This window comes from Aquarana catesbeiana, linkage group LG10, assembly GCF_042186555.1.
Source record: "Aquarana catesbeiana isolate 2022-GZ linkage group LG10, ASM4218655v1, whole genome shotgun sequence".
Lineage (NCBI taxonomy): Eukaryota > Metazoa > Chordata > Amphibia > Anura > Ranidae > Aquarana > Aquarana catesbeiana.
Window position 1 is genome coordinate 182,989,579 of NC_133333.1, and position 25,659 is coordinate 183,015,237.

The 25,659-nt window shown below is 43.0% G+C and overlaps 1 protein-coding gene across 1 annotated transcript in view; it reads left to right on the forward strand.

The window, feature by feature from the left end:
- The window catches only part of KLHL17 (kelch like family member 17), a gene marked incomplete in the record, with an annotated part of 112,462 nt that overhangs the window by 3,234 nt on the left and 83,569 nt on the right, over positions 1-25,659 (forward strand).

Here is a 25,659-nt window from a genome sequence, read left to right on the forward strand (position 1 = left end):
TTTAACGCAATCTACTGAGCTGGACAGAACCACCTCTGGAGGGAGTCTATTCCACATTTTCACAGCCCCTACTGTGAAGAAATCCTCCCATATTTGGAGATTAAGCCTAGGTTCACACTGACAGCAGGAATGAAATTGTGCGAGTTCAGCTGAACTCGCACAATTTCATTTTTACATGTCAGTCCCGACTTCGGGGGCGATTTCAGAGACATCTGTGCGGATTTCTGCACAGATGTCTATTGACCCCGAAGTCTCCAAAAGTAGTACAGAAACTACTTTTGGGAATCGGTGCGGTGTCGCACCGTTTTGCACAGTGCCATTGCTGGCAATAGCCGCCGATTTGACATGTCAAATTACATGCCAAATTGCTGCAATGTGAACCAGGGCTAAACGTCTTTTCCTCTAGACGAAAGGAGTGCCCCCTTGTCCTCTGTGATGACCTTAAAGTGAATAACTCAACACCAAGTTCACTATATGGGCCACTTATGTATTTGTACATGTTGATCATATCCCCCCTTTAATTGCCTCTTTTCAAAAGAGAATAAATTCAATTCCTCTAATCTTTCCTCATAGCTGAGCTCCTCCATGCCTCTTATCAGTTTGGTTGCCCTTCTCTGCACTTTCTCCAGTTCCCCGATATCCTTTTTGTGAACTGGTGTCCAAAAATGAACTGCATATTCCAGATGAGTGAATCTCCCTAACAACTGAAAGGGGTTCTAATCCACTCTATCCAAAACTAAAAATTAATAACAAAGTTTTGTCTTTAGTTCTACTTTAACTTTCAATCTGTTTTATTGAGTTTTATGAAAGGAGTACAGAAAACAAAGGTGCCTGCACTACTTTGATGCAACTTTGATCCAGAGAGTGTAAAGTCCGATCAAAGTCGCACTCTAAATCATACAATTTGGAGGACCACTAGTGGAAACTGAGCCTAAAGAGCCGTACACATGGGCTGAATATCGGGCAGTGTCGGGCGGTTCAGTAGAAACCAGCCAACATCTGACCTGTGTGTACAGCAGCCAGTCTGACAGAAGGGGCATGACTGAAAAAGTCTGCTGATTCAGGACCCGATCAGTGACCAGTGTGTTCTGGCGGGGGGCCGTCCCCCTGTCAGAACACAAAAGCTCAGTGGGGGAGATCACTGTACTAACATCCAATTGTTAGTACAGTGGCTCCAACTGAGCTCTTTTTTTTTTTTTCGCTCGGCCCGCTGGGTTGGGTTGAATGAAACTAAAAGACACTAGTGTGTACCAGGCTTTAATGGTCGCTCCACTCAGAGCTTATGTTTTTGTTATAAGTGAAGCATGATGGGTTAAGTCAGCCGAAGGCTTTTAATATATTTTAGATAATTCTGCACTAGGCTCTCCCTACCAATAAATTCCTAATCTGTTCCTGTCCACCTGAGAATTTTGAGAAGTTCTGCCAAACTTTGTGTGTTACAGTCTCTATAATGTAAATTTAAAGGGGAACTAAAGTTCAGCTGTAAAAAAAAAGCAGACAGAAAAGCTTCTATTGCAGAAGAGACATGCAATGTCTCTTCTACAATAAAATGCCCCTACATGTCTGCTTGTTGTTTTCTCCGGCACTAAAAACATGCTCAGCTCAGCCCTGTGACTGGCCCTGCACATGCGCAAGAGTGACATCATCCCACGCCGGCTGATGAAGAGGCCCAAAAACTGGTATTCAGAAGAAGATGCTGGCACCAGCAAGGGACCGGTAAACAGGCGAAGATTAATACCTTTAGTTCAGCTTTAATATAAAAGGAAAGTGGAAGCCCTTTATAACGGGTACAAGACACAGGGACTCCAGCACAGAGATCTCACCTAGGCTCCACTCAGAAAGCTGCATAGGTGCGGATAGTTTGTTGTGTTTAGAGGTGGCTAAATGGTGCCATGGCCGCATACAAGCTGGCAGATTAGCTGCAGCCAGAACTATTCAGAAATTTTGAACCTAGAAGCACACTGGTTGCGGCCAGGATCAGTAAGGGGCTCTATTCACATGTAGCCACTCAGATTATTGGTTACATGTGAACAGCAATGGCTCTGGCCATTGATTTGTACAGAGTCCAAATCTGACAGCTGCTGCTGTTTACCCACACACAGTGTGCAGGTAATGTTTAGAACCACTGGCGAAAATCCATTTATTCTTGTTGGCAGCACCCCAGTGCAGCCATTTGAATCTAGCCTAATACCTGAGAGATATCAGAAATTGTGGCAGGTTTGTTCAAGCTGTTAAAGCGAATTAAAGGCTAATTCCACCTTTCTTGTCATGTTACGCCCATATTTAGTGTATAACATGGTGCCAAGCACCCCCAACCTCCCTGGCAGGATTGTGAGGATCTTCTTCCCGATGGCTTCTGTTAAATTTTGCATTTGGCACAAGAGATTACATTATTTCTAATGGCACCCCTATTGTACCGTGATTTTCGCTTGGTAAATCACACTACAATCGCGGCAACGCGTAACACTGGCACTATTGGGCTACTATTCTTCCCACTAACACCAAAGATGGGGCACTATTCCTCCCACTGACACCAATGATGGGGTGTTGTTACCGGCAGCAGGACATTTTCTACTCCCACTGACCACAGTCCGGCCCCTCTAAATTCTAAAGGATAGTAAAGTGGCCCTTTGTTTAGAAAGTTTGGAGACCCCTGTTCTAGGTCAGTGATTTTTTTTTTTTAATTTTTTAAGCAAGCAAGTTAAAAAAAAAAAAAGTCAGGCAGCTAGCATTTTCAGAAGGAGAGGTCAGCAGTGGCAGGCTTCATGCCTCTCTAATGGCAGTTTTCCATTAATGTAATCCTATCAGATTCTTTATAAATGACACTTAAAGGTCCCTGCAGCAAAACTCATAACTCTCCAGCTGCCTATATCCCTTACCTCTCCTCTACCACAGAACTTTAGCATCTTCAGAATTTAACACTTTTGACAGTGTCTGGTCCCCCCCCACCCTGCATACAGTGGTTCCATACTCTTACCCCAATGTGACTGCAGCACACAGCAGTGATATAGAGTTTGGAGGATGGAGCCACAATGTGCGGCAGGGGATGCAGGCATCTGATCTGTTACACCCAGAGGTGTTGAATGCTGAAAACACTGGCTGGACCTCTAGAATAGAGTAAAGGTAGAAGACACAGGCATCAGCGAGTTCAGTATAATGCCTCTTCTCCAGCTCCATTCTTTAAGGCTAGGTTCACATCTAATGCGGTTGCGGTTGATGCAGTTTTCAGGTGTGTTTTACGCTTTTAAACCCGCATCTTTGAATGCAGTTTTCATGCATTTTGCATTTATTTTTTCCCTCTTTAAACACACTGTGTATAGCTGGTTGCTAAGAAGCGGGCCAGGAAGCTGGCCGCCACATCCGTAATAACCGATGAGTCATTAGCTGTCAGCGAGGTTACCCGCTGACAGCTGAATGTAAAAAAAAGAATTGCCAGCAAAAAAAAAAAAATTGGGAAAAAACGGCGTGGGGTCCCCCCAAATCCATACCAGGCCCTTTGGATCTGGTATGGATTTGAAGGGGAACCCCACGCCCATTTTTTTTTTTTTTTAAATAGCGTGGGGTCCCTCCCAAAATCTATACCAAACCCTTATCCGAGCATGCAGTCCGACAGGTCAGGAAAGGGAGGGGATGACATCCGACAGTCATCCGATCCAATCTGCTGTTTTTGGCAGACAGGATCAGATCGGATGCCGGCAGGTGTCCACTGACATGCGCCGCTCCATAGAGTGCTAGGGATTGTCCGATCAGGTCTGCCTTAAAAACTGACAGGCGGACCTGATCAGAAAGCCCGTGTGAAAGAGAATTAAATAACAATTTTTAGAATTTCTTTAAAAAACAAAAATCTGTATTAAAATTTTTGAAAACCTAGGTAAAGAGGCTTGAGTACAGATACAATGAAAATGAACCCCTGCTGGGGACCATTAGTAGTTAAACATTTAAAGCATGACAGGAAAATATTGTACAGAGGTCACAACAGTAGACTTTGGTGAGAATACTTGATTTGATTGTAGCCGTATTAGTGCAATTGTGACAGAGAAAATTGAGTACTGTCCGTGATACTTTTTTTATTTGCACTAACATACAATTTTTCAGGACAAGCTTTCGGGGTATGTCCCCTTCTTCAAGGTCCAATTAGTACTGATTCACAAATTTTTAAGCAGAATGTTAAAGAAGAAGAAAAAAAAAAAGAGAAAACCAAACACATACAAATCAATCTTTATTACCATTGATTTGTATGTGTTTGGTTTTCTCTTTTTTTTTTTTTTTTTCTTCTTCTTTAACATTCTGCTTAAAAATGTGTGAATCAGTACTGCTTGGACCTTGAAGAAGGGGACATACCCCGAAAGCTTGTCCTGAAAAATTGTATGTTAGTGCAAATAAAAAAAGTATCACGGACAGTACTCAATTTTCTCTGTGAGAATACTTGAAAGCCCTGTCAGGGTATTAGAGAGGGAGATGTAAAGGGGGAAGAAGTGCTCCACCTTGAAAGAAACACCCTTAGCCCTCGTTCACATTGGAGCGACTCTATTGTCAGCAATGGACATAGGCTTCATGCACAGATGTCTATGCAAATCGCACCCAAAATTGCCAAAAGTAGTGCAGGAATTTCTTTTTAAAATCAATGCAGCACCACAAAGTCAGCATCGCACTGATTTGAACAGTGCCATTGCTGACAATAGAGTGCGACTTGTCATGCAATTTAACCTGTCACTGACATGAGGCTTTGAAATTGTGCAATTTCAGATGAAGTCGCACGATTTCAAAGCCGTATTCAAGTGCCAGTTCAGATCTGTGCAGTGTGTTGTGTTTTACATGGATATTAGGCGAATTGTCATTAAGCTCTTTATATTGTGCGTTTTAATGAAAGCACATCAAAGATGCAGGATTTTTTTTTTCTGCACCACACCTATAAGTATGCAAAAAATCTCGAGGTACCCCAGTCTAAAAGTCATGCCAGATTAGAAAACCAGTCCCGATTGTACAGTGTAGGGATCAGGAGTAAAAGTAATGTACTGAGTGAAGGTGTTAGGAGTAAAAGTAACATACAGATTTTAGAGATTAAAGCCTAGTACACACAGGCTGAATGTCTGACGACATCGGCCTGTTCAATAAAAAGCAGCCAACATTTGGCCCGTGTTTATGGCAGCCAGTCCGACAGATGCTAGCTGCTTGGCTGGCTTCTGTCGGACAAGCATTCTGAAAAAGCAGCAACCGGCTCCTGATCAGCGCTCTCAGCCAGTTAATGGGAGCACTGACCAGAGTGTCCTGGCGGGGGGGGGGACCATCCGCTTTTTAAGAAGCTGTTTAGGCCACATGCACACTGGTTGTTATAAAAACGACACTAGCGTTAGCTGTAATAAGCTGTAGCTATAGAATGAGTTTGCAGCATTTTTTAGCAAAACTGTACACCCACAAAAGCGATGATAAATGCCAAATAGCCCTGTTTTTCAGCATTTTAAATCTTTTATCATAGTTAGAGCATTTTTACAGCTGAAAAACTCCTCTTAAAACCCACTAGCACATTATGGCAGAGTTACTTGTGATCTCCTGCACTTGGGAGCTTAGTCTATAGGTGAGTGGTGCAGCCAACCCTTTGGCTAAAATGTGGAACGGTAATGGTCCTGCTGCCCTCCTCAGAACAATAGGTATCCTTAGAACTGAAACATATAAAGAACAAAGGAGGGCACACCAACCTTGTGCATTACCAAAGATAAAATTTATTAAAAAACTGTAACAGCAGTACTCATACTCTCAAACAAACGTGGTTAAAAGGCTTGTCAGTACACCAGCAAATGGAACCCTGCCTCTAGACACCGGCAACCTGGACCAGATGCTGAGGGGAAGCAGATGGCATCGCAAACGGCTTATGCGTTACGAGGGAGACCCTCTTCCTCAGAGCCAAAACGGTGAAAAACTGGCCTCCTCCAGTTACCTCTATATATACTGTATATCCACACACACACAAGTCCATGTAGACACGCACGAGATCGTGCCCCATCCTTCAGCTAGGGCGCCATCCACTATGTGGATCGATTGGAAGTGTGTACTACTATCCAACGTCCTAAATCCCTCCCCTGTCACCATAAAAATATCCCCAACCTGTGAACGTATGCGCGCGGGAGCCGTCAGTCACGGCACACACTGGAGGAAGAAACAGCACGGTGGTCCGTTTCTGCACAGCGCATGCGCCGATGACGACATTGGCGCACTACAAGTGAAATATCTCCTAAACGTTTAGGAGATATTTCCACTACCTATAGGTAAGCCTTATTCTAGGCTTACCTATAGGTAAAAGTCACCAAAAAGGGTTTATAACCACTTTAAATCACAATGGCAACAGAAACTGCCCAAATAACCCTGATGAAAAGTTTACACACCCCAGTTCTTAAAGGATCACTAAAGCTATTTTTTTTTTTTTTTTAAAAACAAACATGTTATACTTACCTCCACTGTGCAGCACGTTCACCGTATAACTCGGCCCCGCTCCCCGGCGCGCCGCGTCTTTGGATGTGATTGACAGCAGCGTGAGCCAATGGCTGCGCTGCTTTTAATCCATCCACTGTAGCCAATCGACGGCCAGGCTGAGCGGCGAAGAGGATGTCGGGTGCGAGCGCGGGACTTTCTGAGGGGTCAGGTAAGTAAAACGGGGGGGGGGGGGGTCGCGGTATTGTCGGATGTTTTTTCACCTTAATGCATAGAATGCAATAAGGTGAAAAAACTTTTACCTTTACAACCCCTTTTAATACTGTGTATTGCCTTCTTTAACATCAATGACAACTTGAAGTCTTTTGTGGTATTTGTGGATGAGGCTCTTTATGTTCTCAGATGGTAAAGCTGCCCATTCCTCTTGGCAAAAAACCTCCTGTTCCTGTAATTTCTCGGGCTGTCTTGCATCAACAGCACGTTTGTGATCTCCCCAGAGGGGCTCAATATATGATTGAGGTCAGGAGACTGAGCTGGCCACTCCAGAACCTTCACTCTATTCTGCTGTAGCCAATGACAGGTTTTCTTGGCCTTGCATTCATCAGCTTCCTGGCTGATGAATGCAAATAAATGTTCCTCCAGTATTTTTTGATAACATACTGCATTCATCTTGTCATCAATTTTGACCAAATTTCCTGTGCCTTTGTAGCTCACACATCCCCAAAACATCAGCGATCCACCTCCGTGTTTCACAGTAGGAATGGTGTACCATCCTAGTACATCATAGGCCTTGTTGACTCCTCTCCAAATGTAGCATTTATGGTTGTGGCCAAAAAGCTCAATTTTGGTCTGATCACTCCAAATGACTGTGCCAGAAGGTTTGAGGCTTGTCTCTGTGCTGTTTGGCGTATTGTAAGCCGGATACTTTGTGACATTTGTGTAGTAATGGCTTTCTTCTGGCGACTCAACCATGCAGCCCATCTTATTGTGCATCTTCTAACAGCCACACCACATGTTTTCAGAAAGTCCTATATTTCACCTGAAGTTATTTGTGGGTTTTTCTTTGCATTCTGAACAATTTTCCTGGCAGTTGTGGCTGAAATTTTAGTTAGTCTTTCTGACCGTGGTTTGGTTTCAACAGAACCCCTTATTTTCCACTTCTTGATTAGCGTTTGAATACTGCCGATTGGCATTCTCAATTCCTTGGATATCTTTTTATATCCTTTTTCTGCAGATCATTTGACAATTCTTTTGTTTCCCCATGACTCAGAATCCTGAAATGTCAGTGCAGCACTGGATGAGAGATGCAAGGGTCTGTCAGGAGTCCAGAAACTTATTGACCTTTTATACACACACACTAATTACAAGCAAACAGATCACAGGTGAGGATGGTTAGCTTTAATAGCCACTCAAACCACTTTGTATCAACTTGTGTGCATGTTATCAGGCCAAAATCTCCTGGGTATGTAAACTTTTGATCAGGGTCATTTGGGTAGTTTCTGTTGCCATTATGATTTAAAAACAGTTGATTGATAATAAATGGCTTCAATCAACAATAACCATGAGTGAAAGAAACGTTTTTGTGCTATCATTCCATATTCTCTGAAAAATGGCCAAGAAATCATAAATTCTGCCAGGGTATGTAAACTTATGAGCACAACTGTACATACATTGCCACCAGCCCATTTCGTCATCATATGACAGAACCATTTGAAGGTAATGGACCTGAGGAATAAAATCAAACATAAAAGTTTATAATAGCTTAGTCGTTATATTCATGCCTAATTTCAAATCAAAAGTATGGGGTTGGTAGGCCCCATTCCTACTGGGTGAACCCAGTATCCCACTTTAGTCCATCATAGTGCTATGTGGATTAATATGAAATGATAATGCTAATTGATAGCATTGTTGTTAAATGTTAATCTAGAAAGTGTTGATCTACTATACCTTACTTAGAGCCCCTGCAGGCTCATGGGGCCATCCTACCTACACATTGCAACTAAATAATGCGCACACGTGCATATATGCCAAAAAGGCCACAAATGTACACAATGCTAATTGTGTTGTGCACATGTATGTGCCAGGAACCAAGCTGGACCCAGTGTTGGACATAACCCCTAGGCGTGATGCTCCGGTCCAAAGGGACTAGGAAAGGGTGACACAGTGCCCTGGACCAGAGCGGGATGGAATGAAAGTGGATCACAAAGGGCCACGAATGTACACAATGCTGTTTGCGTAGTGCACACGTGCGCGCCCATGGCCACATACCTATGTGCCAGGGACAACCTGAACCCAAAGTTTGGCATGACCCCTAGGGGTGATGCTCCAATCTGAGGGGACTGGGAAAGGGTGGCCCAGTGCCCTGGGCCAGAGCAGGATGGAATGGAAGGGAATCAAAAAGGGCACAAAGCTTGATAAGCCAGAGGTCAGAGTGAAAAGACAGGGCTAAGCTATAGTATAGGCCTATAGTTGGAATAAGCAAGGTCAAACTACATTGTGCAATTCGATCCCCTCATTGAGGCCCTGAGGGGCCAGGGATCCTAAAGTGAAAATCCAGAAGGCCTCTCTTGTACATAGTATTTGATGTTTCTTGCCACTGTCTAAATCATTTGTTATAGCCTCTATTCCAAAGACTCTTAGACCATTAGTGCTGCTATTATGAGCGTCCTTAAAGTGACGTGGCACAGATTAGTTGTCTTTTTCTGTCGTAATGCTACTCCTGTGCTCCCCCATTCTTGTCCTCATGGGTCGTGCAGTGTGACCCACGTACAAGAGTCCACAGGGGCAAAGGAGGCCATAAATTACATATGAAGTGCTGCAGTTGATGAACTGCTTGATCGTGTGGCTTTTGCCGTCAACTCCGGTTATCTCCTTTTTTCAATGACACATATGTGTGCAATTGCCACAATTACTAGTCCCGCACCTTTTTGATCAAATACTGTGGTGCAGAGTTTGTTCAGCCCTTTGTTCCTAATTTTCTTTATTCTGCTCGGAGCAATTATGCTCCTTAGATCTTTAGGTCTCCTAAAGACCAAATTCGGATTTGGAGTTTTGCTGGTATTCAAAATTGGATCTGAAATGAGTATTTTTCAGTTTTTTCTAAAGATTTTCTGTATTATGGGGACTTTGTTGTTGTACCTAGTACAGAATCTTATTTGTGGTTGTTCATCACTGGCATAATTTTCCCTACTTCCAGGGCGATGTTCTCGTATAGCTGCAGGTATTTCTGAAATGCTTCTTCAATATGTGTATCATCACATCCCTTTTCTTTAACCTCTTCAGCCCCGGAAGATTTGACCCCCTTCCTGACCAGAGCATTTTTACAATTTGGCACTGTGTCGCTTTAACTGACATTGCGCGGTCGCTCAACGCTGTACCCAAACTAAATTTGCGTTCTTTTTTTTGCCACAAATAGAGCTTTCTTTTGGTGGTATTTGATCACCTCTGCGTTTTTTATTTTTTGCGCTATAAACAAAAAAAAAAAAAAAAGCGACAATTTTGAAAAAATAATTTTTGTTTTACTTTTTGCTATAATAAATATCCCCCAAAATTTAAAAGAAAAACTAATTTCTTCATTAGTTTAGGCCAATATATTCTTCTACTTATTTTTGTTAAAAAAAATCAGAATAAGCGTATATTGCATTTTTTTTGGCATTTTTTTTTTCTTACCAGTAATGGTGGTGATCTGCAATTTTTAGCGGTATTGCGACAGACAGATCGGAGACTTTTGACGCTTTTTTGGGACCATTGGCATTTATACAGTGATCAGTGCTATAAAAATGCACTGATTACTGTGTAAATGTCACTGGCAGGGAATGGGTTAACACTAGGGGGCGATCAAGGGGTTAATTATGGGTTCCCTCACTGTGTTCTAACTGTATGGGGATAGGATTGACTAGGAGAGGATCCATATCGTTTTTCCTGCTTAGTAGGAACAAACGATATGGCTTCTCTCCTCTGACAGCACGGGGACACACAAATCCCCGTGCTGACGCTCGTGCCCGCTGGCCACACACATCGGGTCCCCCACCGTGCAGCGGACGTGTGTGCCCTCTGATGGCTGAAAAAGGGTAGGACGTACCCGTACAGGATTTTGCCCAGGAGAGCCATTGTGCCGCAGTATATCTGCATGACATGGTCGGCAAGTGGTTAAACTTGTTCTTCAAGATCAGTCCCCGTTCTTCATAGTCCTCCTTAAAGGTGCAGGTCCACCTAAGTCTACAGAACTGACCGAATGGAACATTCCTGATCCATATATGGTGATGGTGGCTACAGGCTTGGAGATAGGAGTTCCCTGCACTCGGTTTGAAGTCAACACTGTATCCTGGTCTAGGCCGACAAGGCCCAGGCTTAGGGCAGCACTTTGCAGGGGGGAAGCACGAAAAGAGTCCCCACCGGCTTGCGTTACACTGTTAGTGTAGTGCCAGTCTTATGGGGAGGACTAAGCTGAGAGGCAAATTAGTCTAGCACCCCCATAAAGTGGCTGCACTGTTTCTGGTATGCGGGCGGCCGGCATTCCACAACTGTGGGGGGGGGGGGGGGGGCGCCGCTTCTAATTTTGACTGTCCTATTATCCTGGACCACAAACCTTCCTCACTGTGCTATATGTTTTCTTCTGCACCATTGGCATGGTTATATTTTCTTACTTCTCTCCATAAAATTATCAGAAATTTGTGCTTAATGTAGAACTATAGGCAACACTTTTTTTTTTTCATTTTGGATAGAATAAGGGAGGGTTATAGCCCCTGTCAGTTTTTTTTTACCATCCCTGTCCCATTGTAGAGATTTCCCTTCACATCCTGCCCTATAGCCAAACAGGAAGTGAGAGGAAATCTATGCAGATTAAGGAAATCCATTGCCCCCCCGGCCCTCAGAACTAGTGTCCCCACTCGAAAATGTCAGGGCGGGTCGTAAACAGCAAGGGGTGTGGCCTTGACAGGAAGGGGTGGGTCATAGTTAAATTAGGGAGTGCACGAGTTTAGTCAGGCCTAGGGCAGCACAAAACCTAAATACACTACTGTTTGAAGTGCGTCCTAGAGTAGATTACTCCATCATCGTCAGCCCGCCGCTCCAGATCCAAGAAAAACAGGGACTGCTCATCTATCACATGATCACATGATCCCCAAACGGGTTCTTTGAACAGTGTGCCAAAAATCCTTCCAGTTCTTCATCGGTGCCATTCCATATTATGAGAATGTCGTCAATGTAACGTGCCTAGAGAACAAGGTTGCAATACCCCATAAGGAGATTGGCGTAGCTGGGGGCGAACCTTGCCCCCATGGCGGTACCCCTAACTTGCCTATAGAAGCTGCCCATAAATGAAAAATAGTTATGGGTTAAAGTAAACTCAATGCACTCGTACAAGAACTGCACTTGTGCTGGATTGAACAGATGGGCCTCTGCCATATAATACTCCACTGCTCTAAGGCCAAATTCATGCTGGATAGATGTATATAGGGATGCTACATCATATGATAGCCACCTATAGCCTTTCTCCCTCGTATATGTAGTTAGAATTTCTAGAGCATGGCCAGAGTCCATAATGTACGAGGGCAGGCTGATTACCAGGTCCTGAAGAAAATGGTCGATATAGCTGCCTATATTGCTGGTCAGGCTATCAATTCCTACAATAATCAGTCTACCAGGAGGCTTCTCCATATCCCTGTGCACCTTTGGAATGTGGTAAAAGTGAGGGACCACCGGATGCTTTGAATGCAGGAATTGATATTAATTTTTAGTCAGGACCTGGTTTAGTAATGCTTTATCTAGCAGCCTTTTGAGCTCACCATTATAGGTGTCAGTGGGGTCCCACAAAAGTCTTTCATATGTGTTGGTATCCCTAATAAGGCTATAGGCTTCCTTCAGATATTGGTCTCTATCCTGTATTACTGGGCACCCACCTTTGTCAGCTTTTCTAATGATAACTTCAGAGTTCTTTTTCAGGCTGCACAGAGGGCCTGCTATGTCCACTTCATCCCCCTTATCCTGTTTGTATCTTTTTAGCACCACAAACACTCCACAAACCCTCCTCCATAACCACTTCATGGAAAGTGGGTTTAAAGTTGCCTTTTTTCCAATATGGGTAGAAAATTGATTTTGGTCTAAATTGGGTGTTAATGACACCTGACTCTACAACAGGAACAGAGATCTCATCTACAGATTCTTGGCCCATCTCTACATATAGCTCTTTCAGAATATCCAGCATTTCCTTATACAGTGACTCCGGAAGAGGAGAGGGTGGTATTGCCCCCTGATTTTTATTATCTACTCCATTTATCTCTTTCAACATTTAATGGTGCTTAACCGTGAGATTCCACACAAACCTATTCAGGTCGATAAAGAGGTTGGGAGGGCTCTCCGGGCCATAGATAAGACCTTTCCTGGGCAGCCCAAGTTCTGTTTCTGAGAACACACATTTAGAGAGGTTGTAGATTTTTATGGTGGAATGTCCATCTGCTACTTCTGGTCTCTACTTAAGTTTCTTCCCTCCCCTTCTCCCTCTTCTCATTGGTTTCTTTGTCGCCTGGTGTTTGAAGGGGATAGGGGTCTGAATGCGATACTTTTCTGCGCTGCGGGTTTTGTCTTCCCCTGCAGCTTCTTCCACAAAAAAATAATTCTCATCTCTTGATTTTACTGCCTTAATGGTAGTGGCATTTTTCCCAGATCCCAAAGGATTATTTGGTCCTGTCTTTAGAAGGGACTCAAGTTGTTTCTCAAGTATGTCCGGATTTGATCGTGGTGCCGCTGGAGGATCACTTGGCTCCTCATATACTGGAGCTCCTATCTGTGGTAACGTAGAGTTACCCATGGCATGACTCTGGCCCAGGGTGTCTCTAGCCCCTTGCGAATTGCGCTGGCCTCCACCACTGAGATCTATAGGTGGGTCCCTTTTGGGCCAGAGAGGGCGGGAAATCATCCTGAACTCTATATCTGTAAGGCTCTCTATTCGGCCGATCATAGTAGTTCTTATTCTTATTTTGAGTCCAGTACTTATTTTTGTTATTTTTGTTTCTATTTTGTTGTCACCACTGCCAGAGCTTCTATCTTCACCTGGTCGTCCTTCCAGGCACAGCGCTCTGATGTCACAATCTGGGCACAGCACTCTAGATCAATAACACATTCAATCCAGAGCACAGTGCCCATGAGCCGGTGACATCACAAGCTGCAGAACTTGTGAATATCTCCTAAATCAGGGGTGCTCAACCTTTTGAATAGCATAGGCCACATAGATGATTTAGTAACCGGTCGTGGGCAACAATGAACTATGGGGTTTTAAACCCCCCCCCCCCAACTTCAAATGTAAATGAGCCCTTACTGTTCTGAGCCTCCTATAAGGCTGCTTTCACATTGATGCACTGCAGTTTGCCCGCACCGCGGGTGCAGCACAGTGCACCTGCGACTTTCCTGCATGTTAGCTGTGCTTTGCCATAGACTTCTTTAACATCTTGTGGGTGTGGCGCACTTTCAGAAAGCGCACCAAACCAGCAAGCTATAATAGAAGTCTATGGCTCAGTGCAGCTAGCCTGCAAGAAAGCTGCAGGTGCACTGCGATGCACCTGCAGATCAATGTGAAAACAGCCTAACAACCCTTTTTTTTTAAGTGCTAATATGTCCATTGCAAAAGTACAGTGTATGCAATGTTTACTACACTGACCTTTTTCCTCTTCCAGCTTTTGCTGGCATCGCTCTCCACGCTGCTACAAAGGTCCCAGGTGAAGTGCACTTGGTTTCACTCTGCCTGGGACAGGAGCCGGTGATACAGAGGAAGCATCTGCTCCCTCTGCAGCCGCCTGCTTCCTCCGCTGCCGTCACAGGCTCCATACGATCTAGAGACACAGGCAGCAGGGCTTGGGAGCGAGTTCAGATGAATACCCTGTCTAGGAAGCGGCTTGCTGGGGAGGGGGGGGGGGGTACTTGGAAGGCAAGAGGAGCTAATAGTGCCAGCGGGGGGACCACAGAAGAGGAGCATCGGGGCTGCTCTGTGCAAAAACTTTGCACATAGCAGGTAAGTATAAGATATTTATTATAAAAAAATGTAAAAAAATTACAAGTTTAAAATCACTTTAAAGTACAGGAGCTTCTTTGGAGTAAGATTGTGCATTTTTGGCCCCAATAGACTGCAATGAGTGCACCCCAAAAAAGGAACATATTTCACACTCAGAAACTGCACCTTCTAACTAGTAACTAGCCTTCCATTGGCTAAAATAAAAAAAGCTCAAGCCTGAAAACACAAAAAAGTATGTACAGTACAAACAGGCAAAGAACAACTGAAAGCGCCAATGCTCAAGTGTGAATGTAGCCTAATGCAGCCACCACATCTAAGGACTAGTAAGATGTGACAAATTAATTTTTTGTTCTTGAGTTAACATACGCTTTAAAAACGATAACTGTGCTATCACAGAAACTATAGTTACCATTACAAATAGGTTATTTTTTTGCATGCTGTGTATATGGAAACACATAACAATTTTGGTTTTCTTAAATTTGACAGCAAAAGTGGACTTTCCGCCAACAAATGTTGGTTAGCAGGTTCTCAAATTTTCCTTTGTTGTCGGAATTTCCGATTGTGTGTACCCAAGTCCGACACACAAAAGTGTTCACGCATGCTCAGAATCAAGCAGGAGTCGTACTGGCTATTGAACTTCCTTTTTCTTGGCTCGTCGTACATCTTGTACGTTCCCACGTTCGTAATTGTTGGCCAACATTTGTATGACCGTGTGTATGCAAGACAAGTTTGAGCCAACATCCTTCGAACAAAAATCCACGGTTTTGTTGGCAGAAAATCTGATCGTGTGTACGAAGCATAAAGGGCCATCTCTGGATACATGAGACCCACAAAAAAAAGTATAATAAAAACATATGTCTGTGTCCTGCAGTGTGCATGTGTTGGGGGACTACAAGTCCCAGTCCTGTGTTCCATACTGCCTTGTACTTCCTATGATGATATCAGCTCAGTACACAGTGCCTTGAAAAAGTATTTATACCCCTTGAAATTTTCCACATTTTGTCATGTTACAACCAAAAACGTAAATATGTATTTTATTGGGATTTATGTGATAGACCAACACAAAGTGGCACATAATTGTGAAGTGGAAGGAAAATTATAAATGGTTTTCAAAATGTTTTACAAATAAATATGTGAACAATGTGGTGTAAATTTGTATTCAGCCCCCGAGTCAATACTTTGTAGAACTGCCTTTCACTGCAATTACAGCTGCAAGTCTTTTTGTGTAGGTCTCTACCAGCTTTGCACATCTAGAGAGTGACATTTTTGCCCATTCTTCTTTGCAAAATAGCTCAAGCTCTGTCAGATTGGATGGAGAGCGTCTGTGATCAGCAATTTTCAAGTCTTGCCACAGATTCTCAATTGGATTTAGGTCTGGACTTTGACTGGGCCATTCTAACACATGAATATGCTTTGATCTAAACCATTCCATTGTAGCTCTGGCTGTATGTTTAGGGTCGTTGTCCTGCTGGAAGGTGAACCTCCACCCCAGTCTCAAGTCTTTTGCAGAATCTAACAGGTTTTCTTCTAAGCTTGCCCTGTATTTTTCTCCATCCATCTTCCCATCAACTCTGACCAGCTTCCCTGTCCCTGCTGAAGGAAAGTATCCCAACATCATGATGCTACCACCACCATGTTTCACGGTGGGGATGGTGTGTTCAGGGTGATGTGTAATGTTAGTTTTCCGCCACACATAGCATTTTGCTTTTAGGCCAAAAAAGTTCACTTTTGCTCTCATCTGACCAGAGCACCTTCTTCCACATGTTTCCTGTGTCCCTCTACATGGCTTTTCGCAAACTGCAAACGGCACTTCTTATGGCTTTCTTTCAACAATGGTTTTCTTCTTGCCACTCTTCCATAAAGGCCAGATTTGTGTAGTGCACGACTAATAGTTGTCCTGTGGACAGATTCTTCCACCTGAGCTGTGGATCTCTGCAGCTCCTTCAGAGTTACCATGGGCCTCTTGGCTGCTTCTCTGATTAATACTCTCCTTGCCCAGCCTGTCAGCTTAGGTGGACGGCCATGTCTTGGTAGGTTTGCAGTTGTGCCATACTATTTCCATTTTCAGATGATGGATGTGATGAAGCTATGTGATGTTCATAGCTTGGGATATTTTTTTATAACCTAACCCTGCTTTAAACTTCTCCACAACCTTATCCCTGACTGGTGTGTTCCTTGGCCTTCATGATGCTGTTTGTTCACTAAGGTTCTCTAACAAACCTCCGAGGGCTTCACAGAACAGCCGTATTTATACTGAGATTAAATTACACACAGGTGGACTCTATTTACTAATTAGGTGACTTCAGAAGGTAATTGTTTCCACTAGATTTTATTTAGAGGTATTAGAACAAAGGGGGCTGAATACAAATGCACGCCGCACTTTTCACATATTTATTTGTAAAAAAATTGTAAACCATTTATTATTTTCCTTCCACTTCACAATTATGTGACACTTTGTGTTGGTCTATCACATAAAATCCCAATAAAATAAATTTACATTTTTGGTTGTAACATGACAAAATGTGGAGAATTACAAGGGGTATGAATACTTTTTTAACGGCACAACATTTCTACTCTTTAGGTGACACTCTGTGAAAGTGACAGCAGAGCATCCTCCAGGTATATAATATCAGGGTACAGCCCAGTGTCCCCCCTGATGATGATGATCAGACAGGAAGCATGCGGTGTCACTGCGCTATTTAAGGTGTCACGACTCATGGCACAGCATGCAGCAGCCGAAATGACATTTAAGGTGGCTCCGGCCGCCGGGCTTCACTTTCCATCCGCCTTCATCGTTTCCATCGGCCTTAATGTGATGTTTCGGTCCCATTCCGTGCCAATCACATTCCCACTCCCCGGCCGGGAGCCCCGTCCTTTATAAAGCAGCGGGCTGGTTGCAGTCCAGAACAGGGAGGCGCGTCCTTAAGAGCATCCCGGCAGCTGGTTGGTCCAGATTTGCGTCAGTTTCAGCCCATGACAATTTGGTATTCTGTGGAGGTTTTTTTTTTTTTTTCCAGGATAATGACAAAGAAGCGCTCTGCTCCCGGCCCGGGCATCCCAAGCTGGGCAGCCTGCTCTGTGCACACACATCCCCGGCTCCCCCCGCCGTCTGTGTCCGATGGGCTGGTCAGCATGAGTCCAGGGCGTCCAGGCATCATCCTCTGTGTGTAAGCTCCGCACCTACAGCCATATGTCTGTGAGTATGAGAAGCGTCCATTACCGAGGACAGGGGGGGCTGACTGTGCTCGTCTGATAATACCCTGCACATCATCATGACACCTGACTTCTGCATGTTCATGGATCACTGTAGTGTGTGTGTAATATATATATATATATATATATATATATATATATATATATATATATATATATATATATATATAATTATTTTTTTTTAATTATTATTATTATTTATTTATCACTACACAGTAGTGCATATGTTATATGTTTGCAGTAGCTGTTACAATGTATAGACTGCACTGGGTAGCTGTGATCACTGCCTGAGCAATGTTACACATCTCAATAACAATGTGTCATTACATTCCCTGCTGCTGTGTGGGTGTTTTTATTTTTGTTCCATATTGACTGATCATAGTTATCCATTAGCCTTTATGTGGAATAATATATATCATTGATGGACTGATACAATGTAAACCTAGACCAGGAAAGCACAGTGATCATGGATTTATTTAAAATCCTGATGGGTCTTTTTTTTGTTCAGGCTAAGCCATAGCAGATTGGGACAGCAGCAAAAAAATGTGACTTGTCTAGGACTGTTCCAGGGCTCTCTGCAGCTTTTCAGAACTGCTGCAGTGACAGGTAAGACCAGGAACAGCTTTCTCCTCTGCACACAACCCAATCACAGCACAGGCTTCTGATTTGTAAGTGGGGGAGGCGTATAGATCGCTTCTTATATATCAAAGAATTGTATTGTCAGGACTGAGGTTTCTAGGTGGATTATCAATGTGTCAGTATCAGGAATATAATGCAATCATTAATGCATCTTTGCTTGATTGTAGTTGAGAAGTCGGTTTGGCATTTAAATGCACAGGTCTCACTGTATTGGAACTATATATGTGATAAGCTAGGGGCTTTGTTGACATATGCTGATGTTCCAGTGACCCAGGGCTTTGCACAGACAGACTAAGCGGCTCTGGGCCCATTGAACGGATGGCACGGTATATTAGCCTATTGATGGCAGGCTGCCCTGAGTATCAGAGAAGACAACTTACAGGCTGCTAAGATGGAAATGATTTAGCTTACTCAGTAGCTTTGTAATAGGACTTCACTGGAAATTATTGAAAGCAGCTCTCCTTGAAGTTTTGCAGCAAGACTTAATTATAGGCAAGTTTGCACTATCCAACTTATTTAAAGGTATAAGTTTTAAATAAGGCCATACCTTTTTGTTTTTTTTTTTTCTTCCCTAAGGTTGAAGCCCCTGTTCACATCAGCACGATTTGACAGGTCAAATCAGAGCCTATTGCCAGCAATATTAGCGTCTCAATCAGTGCAACGGTGACTTTGCGGCACCACACTGATTTCCAAAAGTAGTTTCTGCACTACTTTTGGCGACTTTGGGGGCAATTTCTATAGACCTCTGTGCATGAACCTGCACAGATGTCTTTTCAAGTCGCCCCCCCCAAAATCCTTCTGAAATGCGGCTATGAAGTCTAAGACCCCATACACACTATTAGATTTTCTGCAGATTTTTGTCTTCAGATTTACCAAAACCATGTAGTGCAAGGGCCTGCCTGATTGCATACAAATAGAAACTCTTAAGTTTTGACCTCATATTATATGGTTTTGGTAAATCTGTAGACAAAAATCTGCAGAAAATCTAATAGTGTGTATGGGGTCTTACTCGCACGATTTCAAAGCTGTGTTCAGTGTGGACAAGAGCTAAAAGGCCTTTTGACTCATTGGGGTTGATTTACTGAAAATGGCGAGTGCAAATTTGTTGTTGGGCAGATTAACCACTTTCCATCCCGTGTATAGACATATGACAGCCGCAAGGTGGCTCTCTCATTCTGGGCAGCCGTCATATGGGGGCGGGGGGCGCGTGCCCGCCACGTTACTCGGGGGCAGATGCACGTGCCCGACGGCTGCGCTGTCCGCCGTGCACCCGCGATTGCTTGTCACAGAGCAGGGACGTGGATCTGTGTGTGTGTAAACGCACAGATCCACGTCCTGTCAGGGGAGAAGAGACAGATCGTGTGTCCCTTGTATATAGGGACACTGATCGGTCATCTCCCTCAGTCAGTCCCCTCCCCCCACAGTTAGAATCACTCCCTAGGTAACACATTTAACCCCTTGATCGCCCCCTAGTGTTAACCCCTTCCCTGCCAGTGGCATTTTTACAGTAATCAGTGCATTTTTATAGCTCTGATCGCTGTATAATTGTCAATGGTCCCAAAAAATGTGTCCAATTTGTCCGCCACAATATCACAGTCCTGATAAAAATCGCAGATCGCCGCCATTACTAGTAAAAAAAAAATAATAATAAAAATGCCATAAATCTTTCCTCTATTTTGTAGGCACTACAACTTTTGCGCAAACCAATGAATATACGCTTATTGCTTTTTTTTTTTTTTTTTTTTTTTTTTTTTTTACCAAAAATATGTAGAATACATATCGTCCTAAACTGAGGAAGACATTTATTTATTGGGATATTTATTATAGCAAAAAGTAAAAAATACTTTTTTTTTTTTTTTTTCAAAATTGTCGCTCCTTTTTTTTTTTTTTTCCCTTTAGCACAAAAAATAAAGGCTGCAGAGGTGATCAAATACCACCAAAAGAAATCTCTATTTGTGGGGGGGGGGGGGAATGATCAAAATTTTATATGGGCACAGTGTTGCATGTCCACACAATTGTCATTCAAAATGTTACAGCGCTGAAAGCTGAAAATTGGTCTGGGCAGGAAGGGGGTGAAAATTCCCTGTATAGAAGTGGTTAAAAAATCGGTGCAAAAGCGCACTACATGCTTTTCTGCAGCTTCTCCATTGCAGTCTTAGGAACCAAAAAAGCAACAAAAAAAACGCCCTGACCCTTTCCAAAATGCAGCGGCCGTAAAAAGCATAGATGTGAACGTGTCCCATAGGAAACCATGTTAAATGGACTGTAGTGCGTTTCTGCAAAAAGCACCAAAAAAACGCATCGGCGTAAACTGGAAAGTTCAAAATCTGGTGCAGCTGTACATGGTAGCCAATCAGCTTTTATCTTCAGTTTGTTCAATTAGGATTTGGCAAAAATAACCTGGAAGCTGATTGGTTTCTATTCTATTCGAGTCATGTTACAAGAGGCTGCAGTCCCTTTAGTCACGCAAAGGAAGCAATACAAAGAGAACAGGATACGTTCTCATACAAGTACATGGCACAGCAGGCACATATCAGGAATATGACATTTTGGGGCAACAAACGCTTTAATTTAGCTGTAGTAGATTAAATGTAAAACTCAGATTAAAGGATAGCAATGATTTTATAAAATATTAGCTTTATTGCTTGCCTTTGTTCTGCCCATGGCATGTATAATTGCCTCGGTATGTATATATTTGTTCAGTCATACCTGACTCTTGGCGGTTCTATGAGCCAGCACTCTGGGCACCATATCTGATACACTTGAAGGGATTTTCCATAGAATTTTCTTGACAATTTTTTTACCGGGCAGGTCACCAGGTCTCAACCCAGCCCAACTGCTCGGCATGGGACTGTCCTGCAGAATGTGATAAGACGTGCATAGCCACACATATACGAGGACCAATTTAGACAGGAACCAAATCACCTACCAGTAGGTCTTTGGAGTGTGGGAGGAAACTGGAGTACTCAGAGGAAACCCATGCGAACACAGGGAGAACATGCAATCTTCTATCCTGGCCACGATTTAAGCCACAATCTTGTGTTGCAAGACACAAGTACTAACCACTAAGCCAGCGTGCCACCCACAGTTGCCATTACAGACCTTCATTCAAATTAGTGGGTAACTATGTCCAAGTGTTGCTGTCTACATTGGGCTGGTTTGCACTTATATGAGCTGGCTGACTGTGGAGTACTGTACATTGTCCCAGTAGGCCCTCTTGGGGAAGCTCTCAACTTGCAAGCTAGTTTTTTATTTAAAGCAGACCAAAACCGTAAACTTACCCAGGCTAGAGGAAGGCAAACTAGGGATGCCTGCCGGGTACTTTGGTTCCATGGTAAGACAGATTACCCATAACAGGTCTGTATTGAGTTGGCTAATGCTAACCTAGCCTTCCTTTGCTTTAATTCAGAAGACCGCTGTCCTCAGTGCCTCAGCATACTGTCATTGTGGCTCCAGGAACCTGCACCCCTTCATCCTGGGCTATCTAATAAAGTACATTCCCTGTATGGAATTAGCAATTCACTGATGTTACTTATTTACTGGAACTGCCCAGTTATAAGCCAGCCAACATTATGGAAAGCACAGCAAGCAATTTTAAGCAATCAGAATGTATCTTTTATTGATAAAACTAAAACCCAATTGGTGTCCATGAGTTACCAACCTCCACACATCCTTAGTCCTCTTTGCCCTGCTCTGGTAATGGAAACATAATAGAGAAGTTAGCACAACGGTATATTGGTTAGTACTTCTGCCTTGAAGCACTGGGGTCTGTTAGAGTAACAGTCAGAACACTATCTGCTTTGAGTTTGCAGGTCTCCCTGTGCTTGTATTGGTTTCCTCTGGAACTCTCGTTTCTTCCAGTGCTCCAAAGACATGCTGGTAGTTTCATTAACTCCTGTCTAAAGTTGTCCCTAGTATGATATTCTACTGTGTATGTGGCTTATTATTTTATATAAATTCTTTATTTATAGTCAACAGTTATCACAGTACTTTACAAAGTAGAGGGAGACAGTACAGTTTCCATACAGGTCAAGACAAGACTCTTAGGCGAATCCTGCTTATGGGAGCTTACAATCCAAACAGGAGAGGTGTCTTATACTCTTCCATGCCGGACTATGGCAAGCCACGGTCAATGGAAATATGGAAATTCAGCATTTATTATTGCATAGGTGTTCGATTTTTCTGCAGATTCAAAGATTGTTCATCTTTGTTGACAAGCAGATCTTCATAGTGTTGTGTTTCCCAAAGGATGCATTGTTTCTAGTGATGTCTAGGCTTGGCTTTTATTTTACCCCAGGACACAGAGGCCAGGCTGCCCGTCATTGGCTGCTCTGTGTGAGCAGCTGTCAGATTTCTCTCTCATGTCCTCTGTAAGCGAGGCTTGTTAAATGCCATGACAAACAGCCGAGTGGATTACAGTTGGGCAGTAGCATATGATTCATGCTGCCCACATTAATATATTCCATTTAGTCACTCTACAGTGGCCACAGTACAGACAGGCATCTCATAGCCTGAACCAATATGTATGTTAATTGTTCCTGCTAGATCGTTAGGAACAGGTGGAATTTTTGAGGCACAGAGCACCCTATGCAGCAGGTATGTTACTAGTTTTCTTGTAAACCTTCACAAAATTTAAAAGGCAGATCCATTTGTGAGAATTCTATATACTACAAAGCTTAAAAAAATCCCTTCTCTCTCTCTCTCTCTCTCTCTCTCTCTCTCTCTCTCTCTCTCTCTCTCTCTCTCTCTCTCTCTCTCTCTCTCTCTCTCTCTCTCTCTCTCTCTCTCTCTCTCTCTCTCTCTCTCTCTCTCTCTCTCTCTCTCTCTCTCTCTCTCTCAATAATGAGATGGATTTAGTGTGGTTGTCCCTAGGCAATGTAACAATCTGTCCCATTTGGCACACATTGGACGGCACAGTCCTGCACGTCATGTGATTACTGGAGGACTACAGGGTCCATTGTATGTTTTATGTCATTATAGGGAGTATTAATAAATATTTAGGTCATATCCAATGTCCTACTGAATATTTAGACCGCACATCCAAGTGAAGAAGGCTGTCTTCCAGCGCCATAAGAATTCCCATGTATGGTGCATATTAGTATTTATTTATTTTAATTTTTGTACACAACTGAGTGTATGGTTCTATGATACATAATTATATTGTGGTAGTTGCAGAGGTGAGTACTAGGATACAAAAGTTAGCTGGACAAAAGACCAGTGGCTTTTTAATGCAGTATAATAGAAAAGCAGTCACAGGAATGTTTTGTAGGTATAATAAAGTGTCAAAATTGGGATGGAATGCTCAAAGCTCCATAGTCTCTTGTGTTTTTTTTTTTTACTTAGAAATGGTGGGGGCCAAAGGGAAGTGGGGAGGATGGGGCACTAAATGGGAGGGAGGGAATAAGGTCAAAAGAGAAGGGTAGACAAATTTAGAGAGAGTACATAGATGCGGAAAAGGTAAATTGGGTGTATAAATCAGGCCTTGTCTACTGACCCAGAGAATGATGTGTAAAGATATTTTTTTTTTATATATTCGTTTTTTTAAACTGTAGCCAATAGAGCCATTTCTTTCATATTTTTGTTGCCGTTTACGAGAGTAAGATCTTCCAGTCTAAAAATATCCTGACCACTGTGACCCAGTAGCCAACCCAAGGGAGGGCAGTTTCTTTCCATATGGCTGGGATGGAAGCTCCGGCAGCATTTAGCAGATGGATCAACTGAGAGTGTTTGTTTTATATTGCTTTCTGGTAAGGAAGCTAAGGTGGAATAGACAGGTTGCTTTACAGAATACTTTATGAATCTCAAAGGGAAATTGTTACGACAAAGACAACACAAGATCACAACAATAGACTGAACTAGATGCAAAAACGCAACAACAGCCATTAACACCACGTAACAAAATGTAAAACTACACTACAAATAAAACCTCCATACAATTAAAATACAAAATAGAATAAATAACACAGATAAAATAAAATAACAAACTATCAAATACAAATAATACACCACTTTCTCTAACACCACCCCAGATAATAACCAACACAATACCAACATATTATAAAAAGAACACAAAATCCTGATCATAACCCAGAATTAAATCTTCACCTCCAGCCCTCACAGAAAATAATTATAAATCTTGATCACCACAGGCAAAAATTATTTCCTTGGTGCATTGTGGGTGTAACAATATGTCACTGATGGTACTCTGCAGAATAACCAGCATATTGTGGAGTAGGTGGGAGGAGCTGTCTAAGATAGAATGTAACTTCAACAACATTCTCCTCTCCAACACTGTTGTAGAAGACTTCAACTCCAGTCCAACAACCTCACTGGCCTTGAGAATAAGTTTGCTGAGTCTGTTGGTGCCGGACACCCTAAGCCTGCTTCCCCAGCTTGTGACTGCTTACAGGAGAGCGCTGACCACCACAGACCCATAAAACATCTTCAGCATCGTCTGGCAGATGGTAAAGGACCTCAGTCTCCTCAAAAAGTAGAGGCGGCTCTGGCCCCTCCTATAGAGCACCTCTGTGTTATTGCTCCAGTCCAGCTTATTTATCTATGTGCACCCCCCAGATACTTGTAACTCTCTACTACCTCCACATCCACTCCTCTGATAGAGATTGGGATCACTGGCTGCTTTCTCTTTCTGAAATTTACAACCAGCTCCTTTTGTCTTTATCACATTTAGATACTGGTAAGAAAGCTAAGGTAAATAAGACTGGTTGCTTTTTGGTAAGGAAGCTAAGATGGAGAAGACAGGTTGCTTTTTGGTCAGGAAGACGGCACATGATTGGAAAATGTAAATCAGCAGAGATTCCCCTCATTTACTAAGCTCTGGAGCAACTGCACTTGAAAAGTGCACAGTCTATTTGCCTTTAGTAAATCACATGGAGTAGTGAACCTCCTGATTTCTCATATCTCAGCAGTTTGGAGTGACCTAAGGGGACCTCTGGTGTACTCTTGTACCATCTGGCCAAACATTTGCATCCAGTTTACTGTAGTCTAGAAATATATGATCTGTGAGCCAAGTGCAGTATATACAGTAATCCCATTGTTCTGTGGAAAGTTGTTGACCAAGTTTGTCTTTCCATTTGTGCAAAAAAAGGAGGTGAACAGTCATCTGGTGGAATGGTGTAAGAGGTTGAGAAGGCATGTTTAAGGAGACTCTGGTCTCTCCAGATAATGTCACCATGTGGGGAGTGGTGGAAAAGCCAACCATAGGGACTTCAGAGAACTTATAAAGTGTCTGGTTTGCATTGATTTTCAGTACAAGAGAGCAGAGTCCATCAGTGTTTGTATTTTTGCCACCAACTGCCAACCACCTTGGGAGAGTAGGTGTAGTAATTTGAAGGTACCGTCTATGGTGCATATTTAAG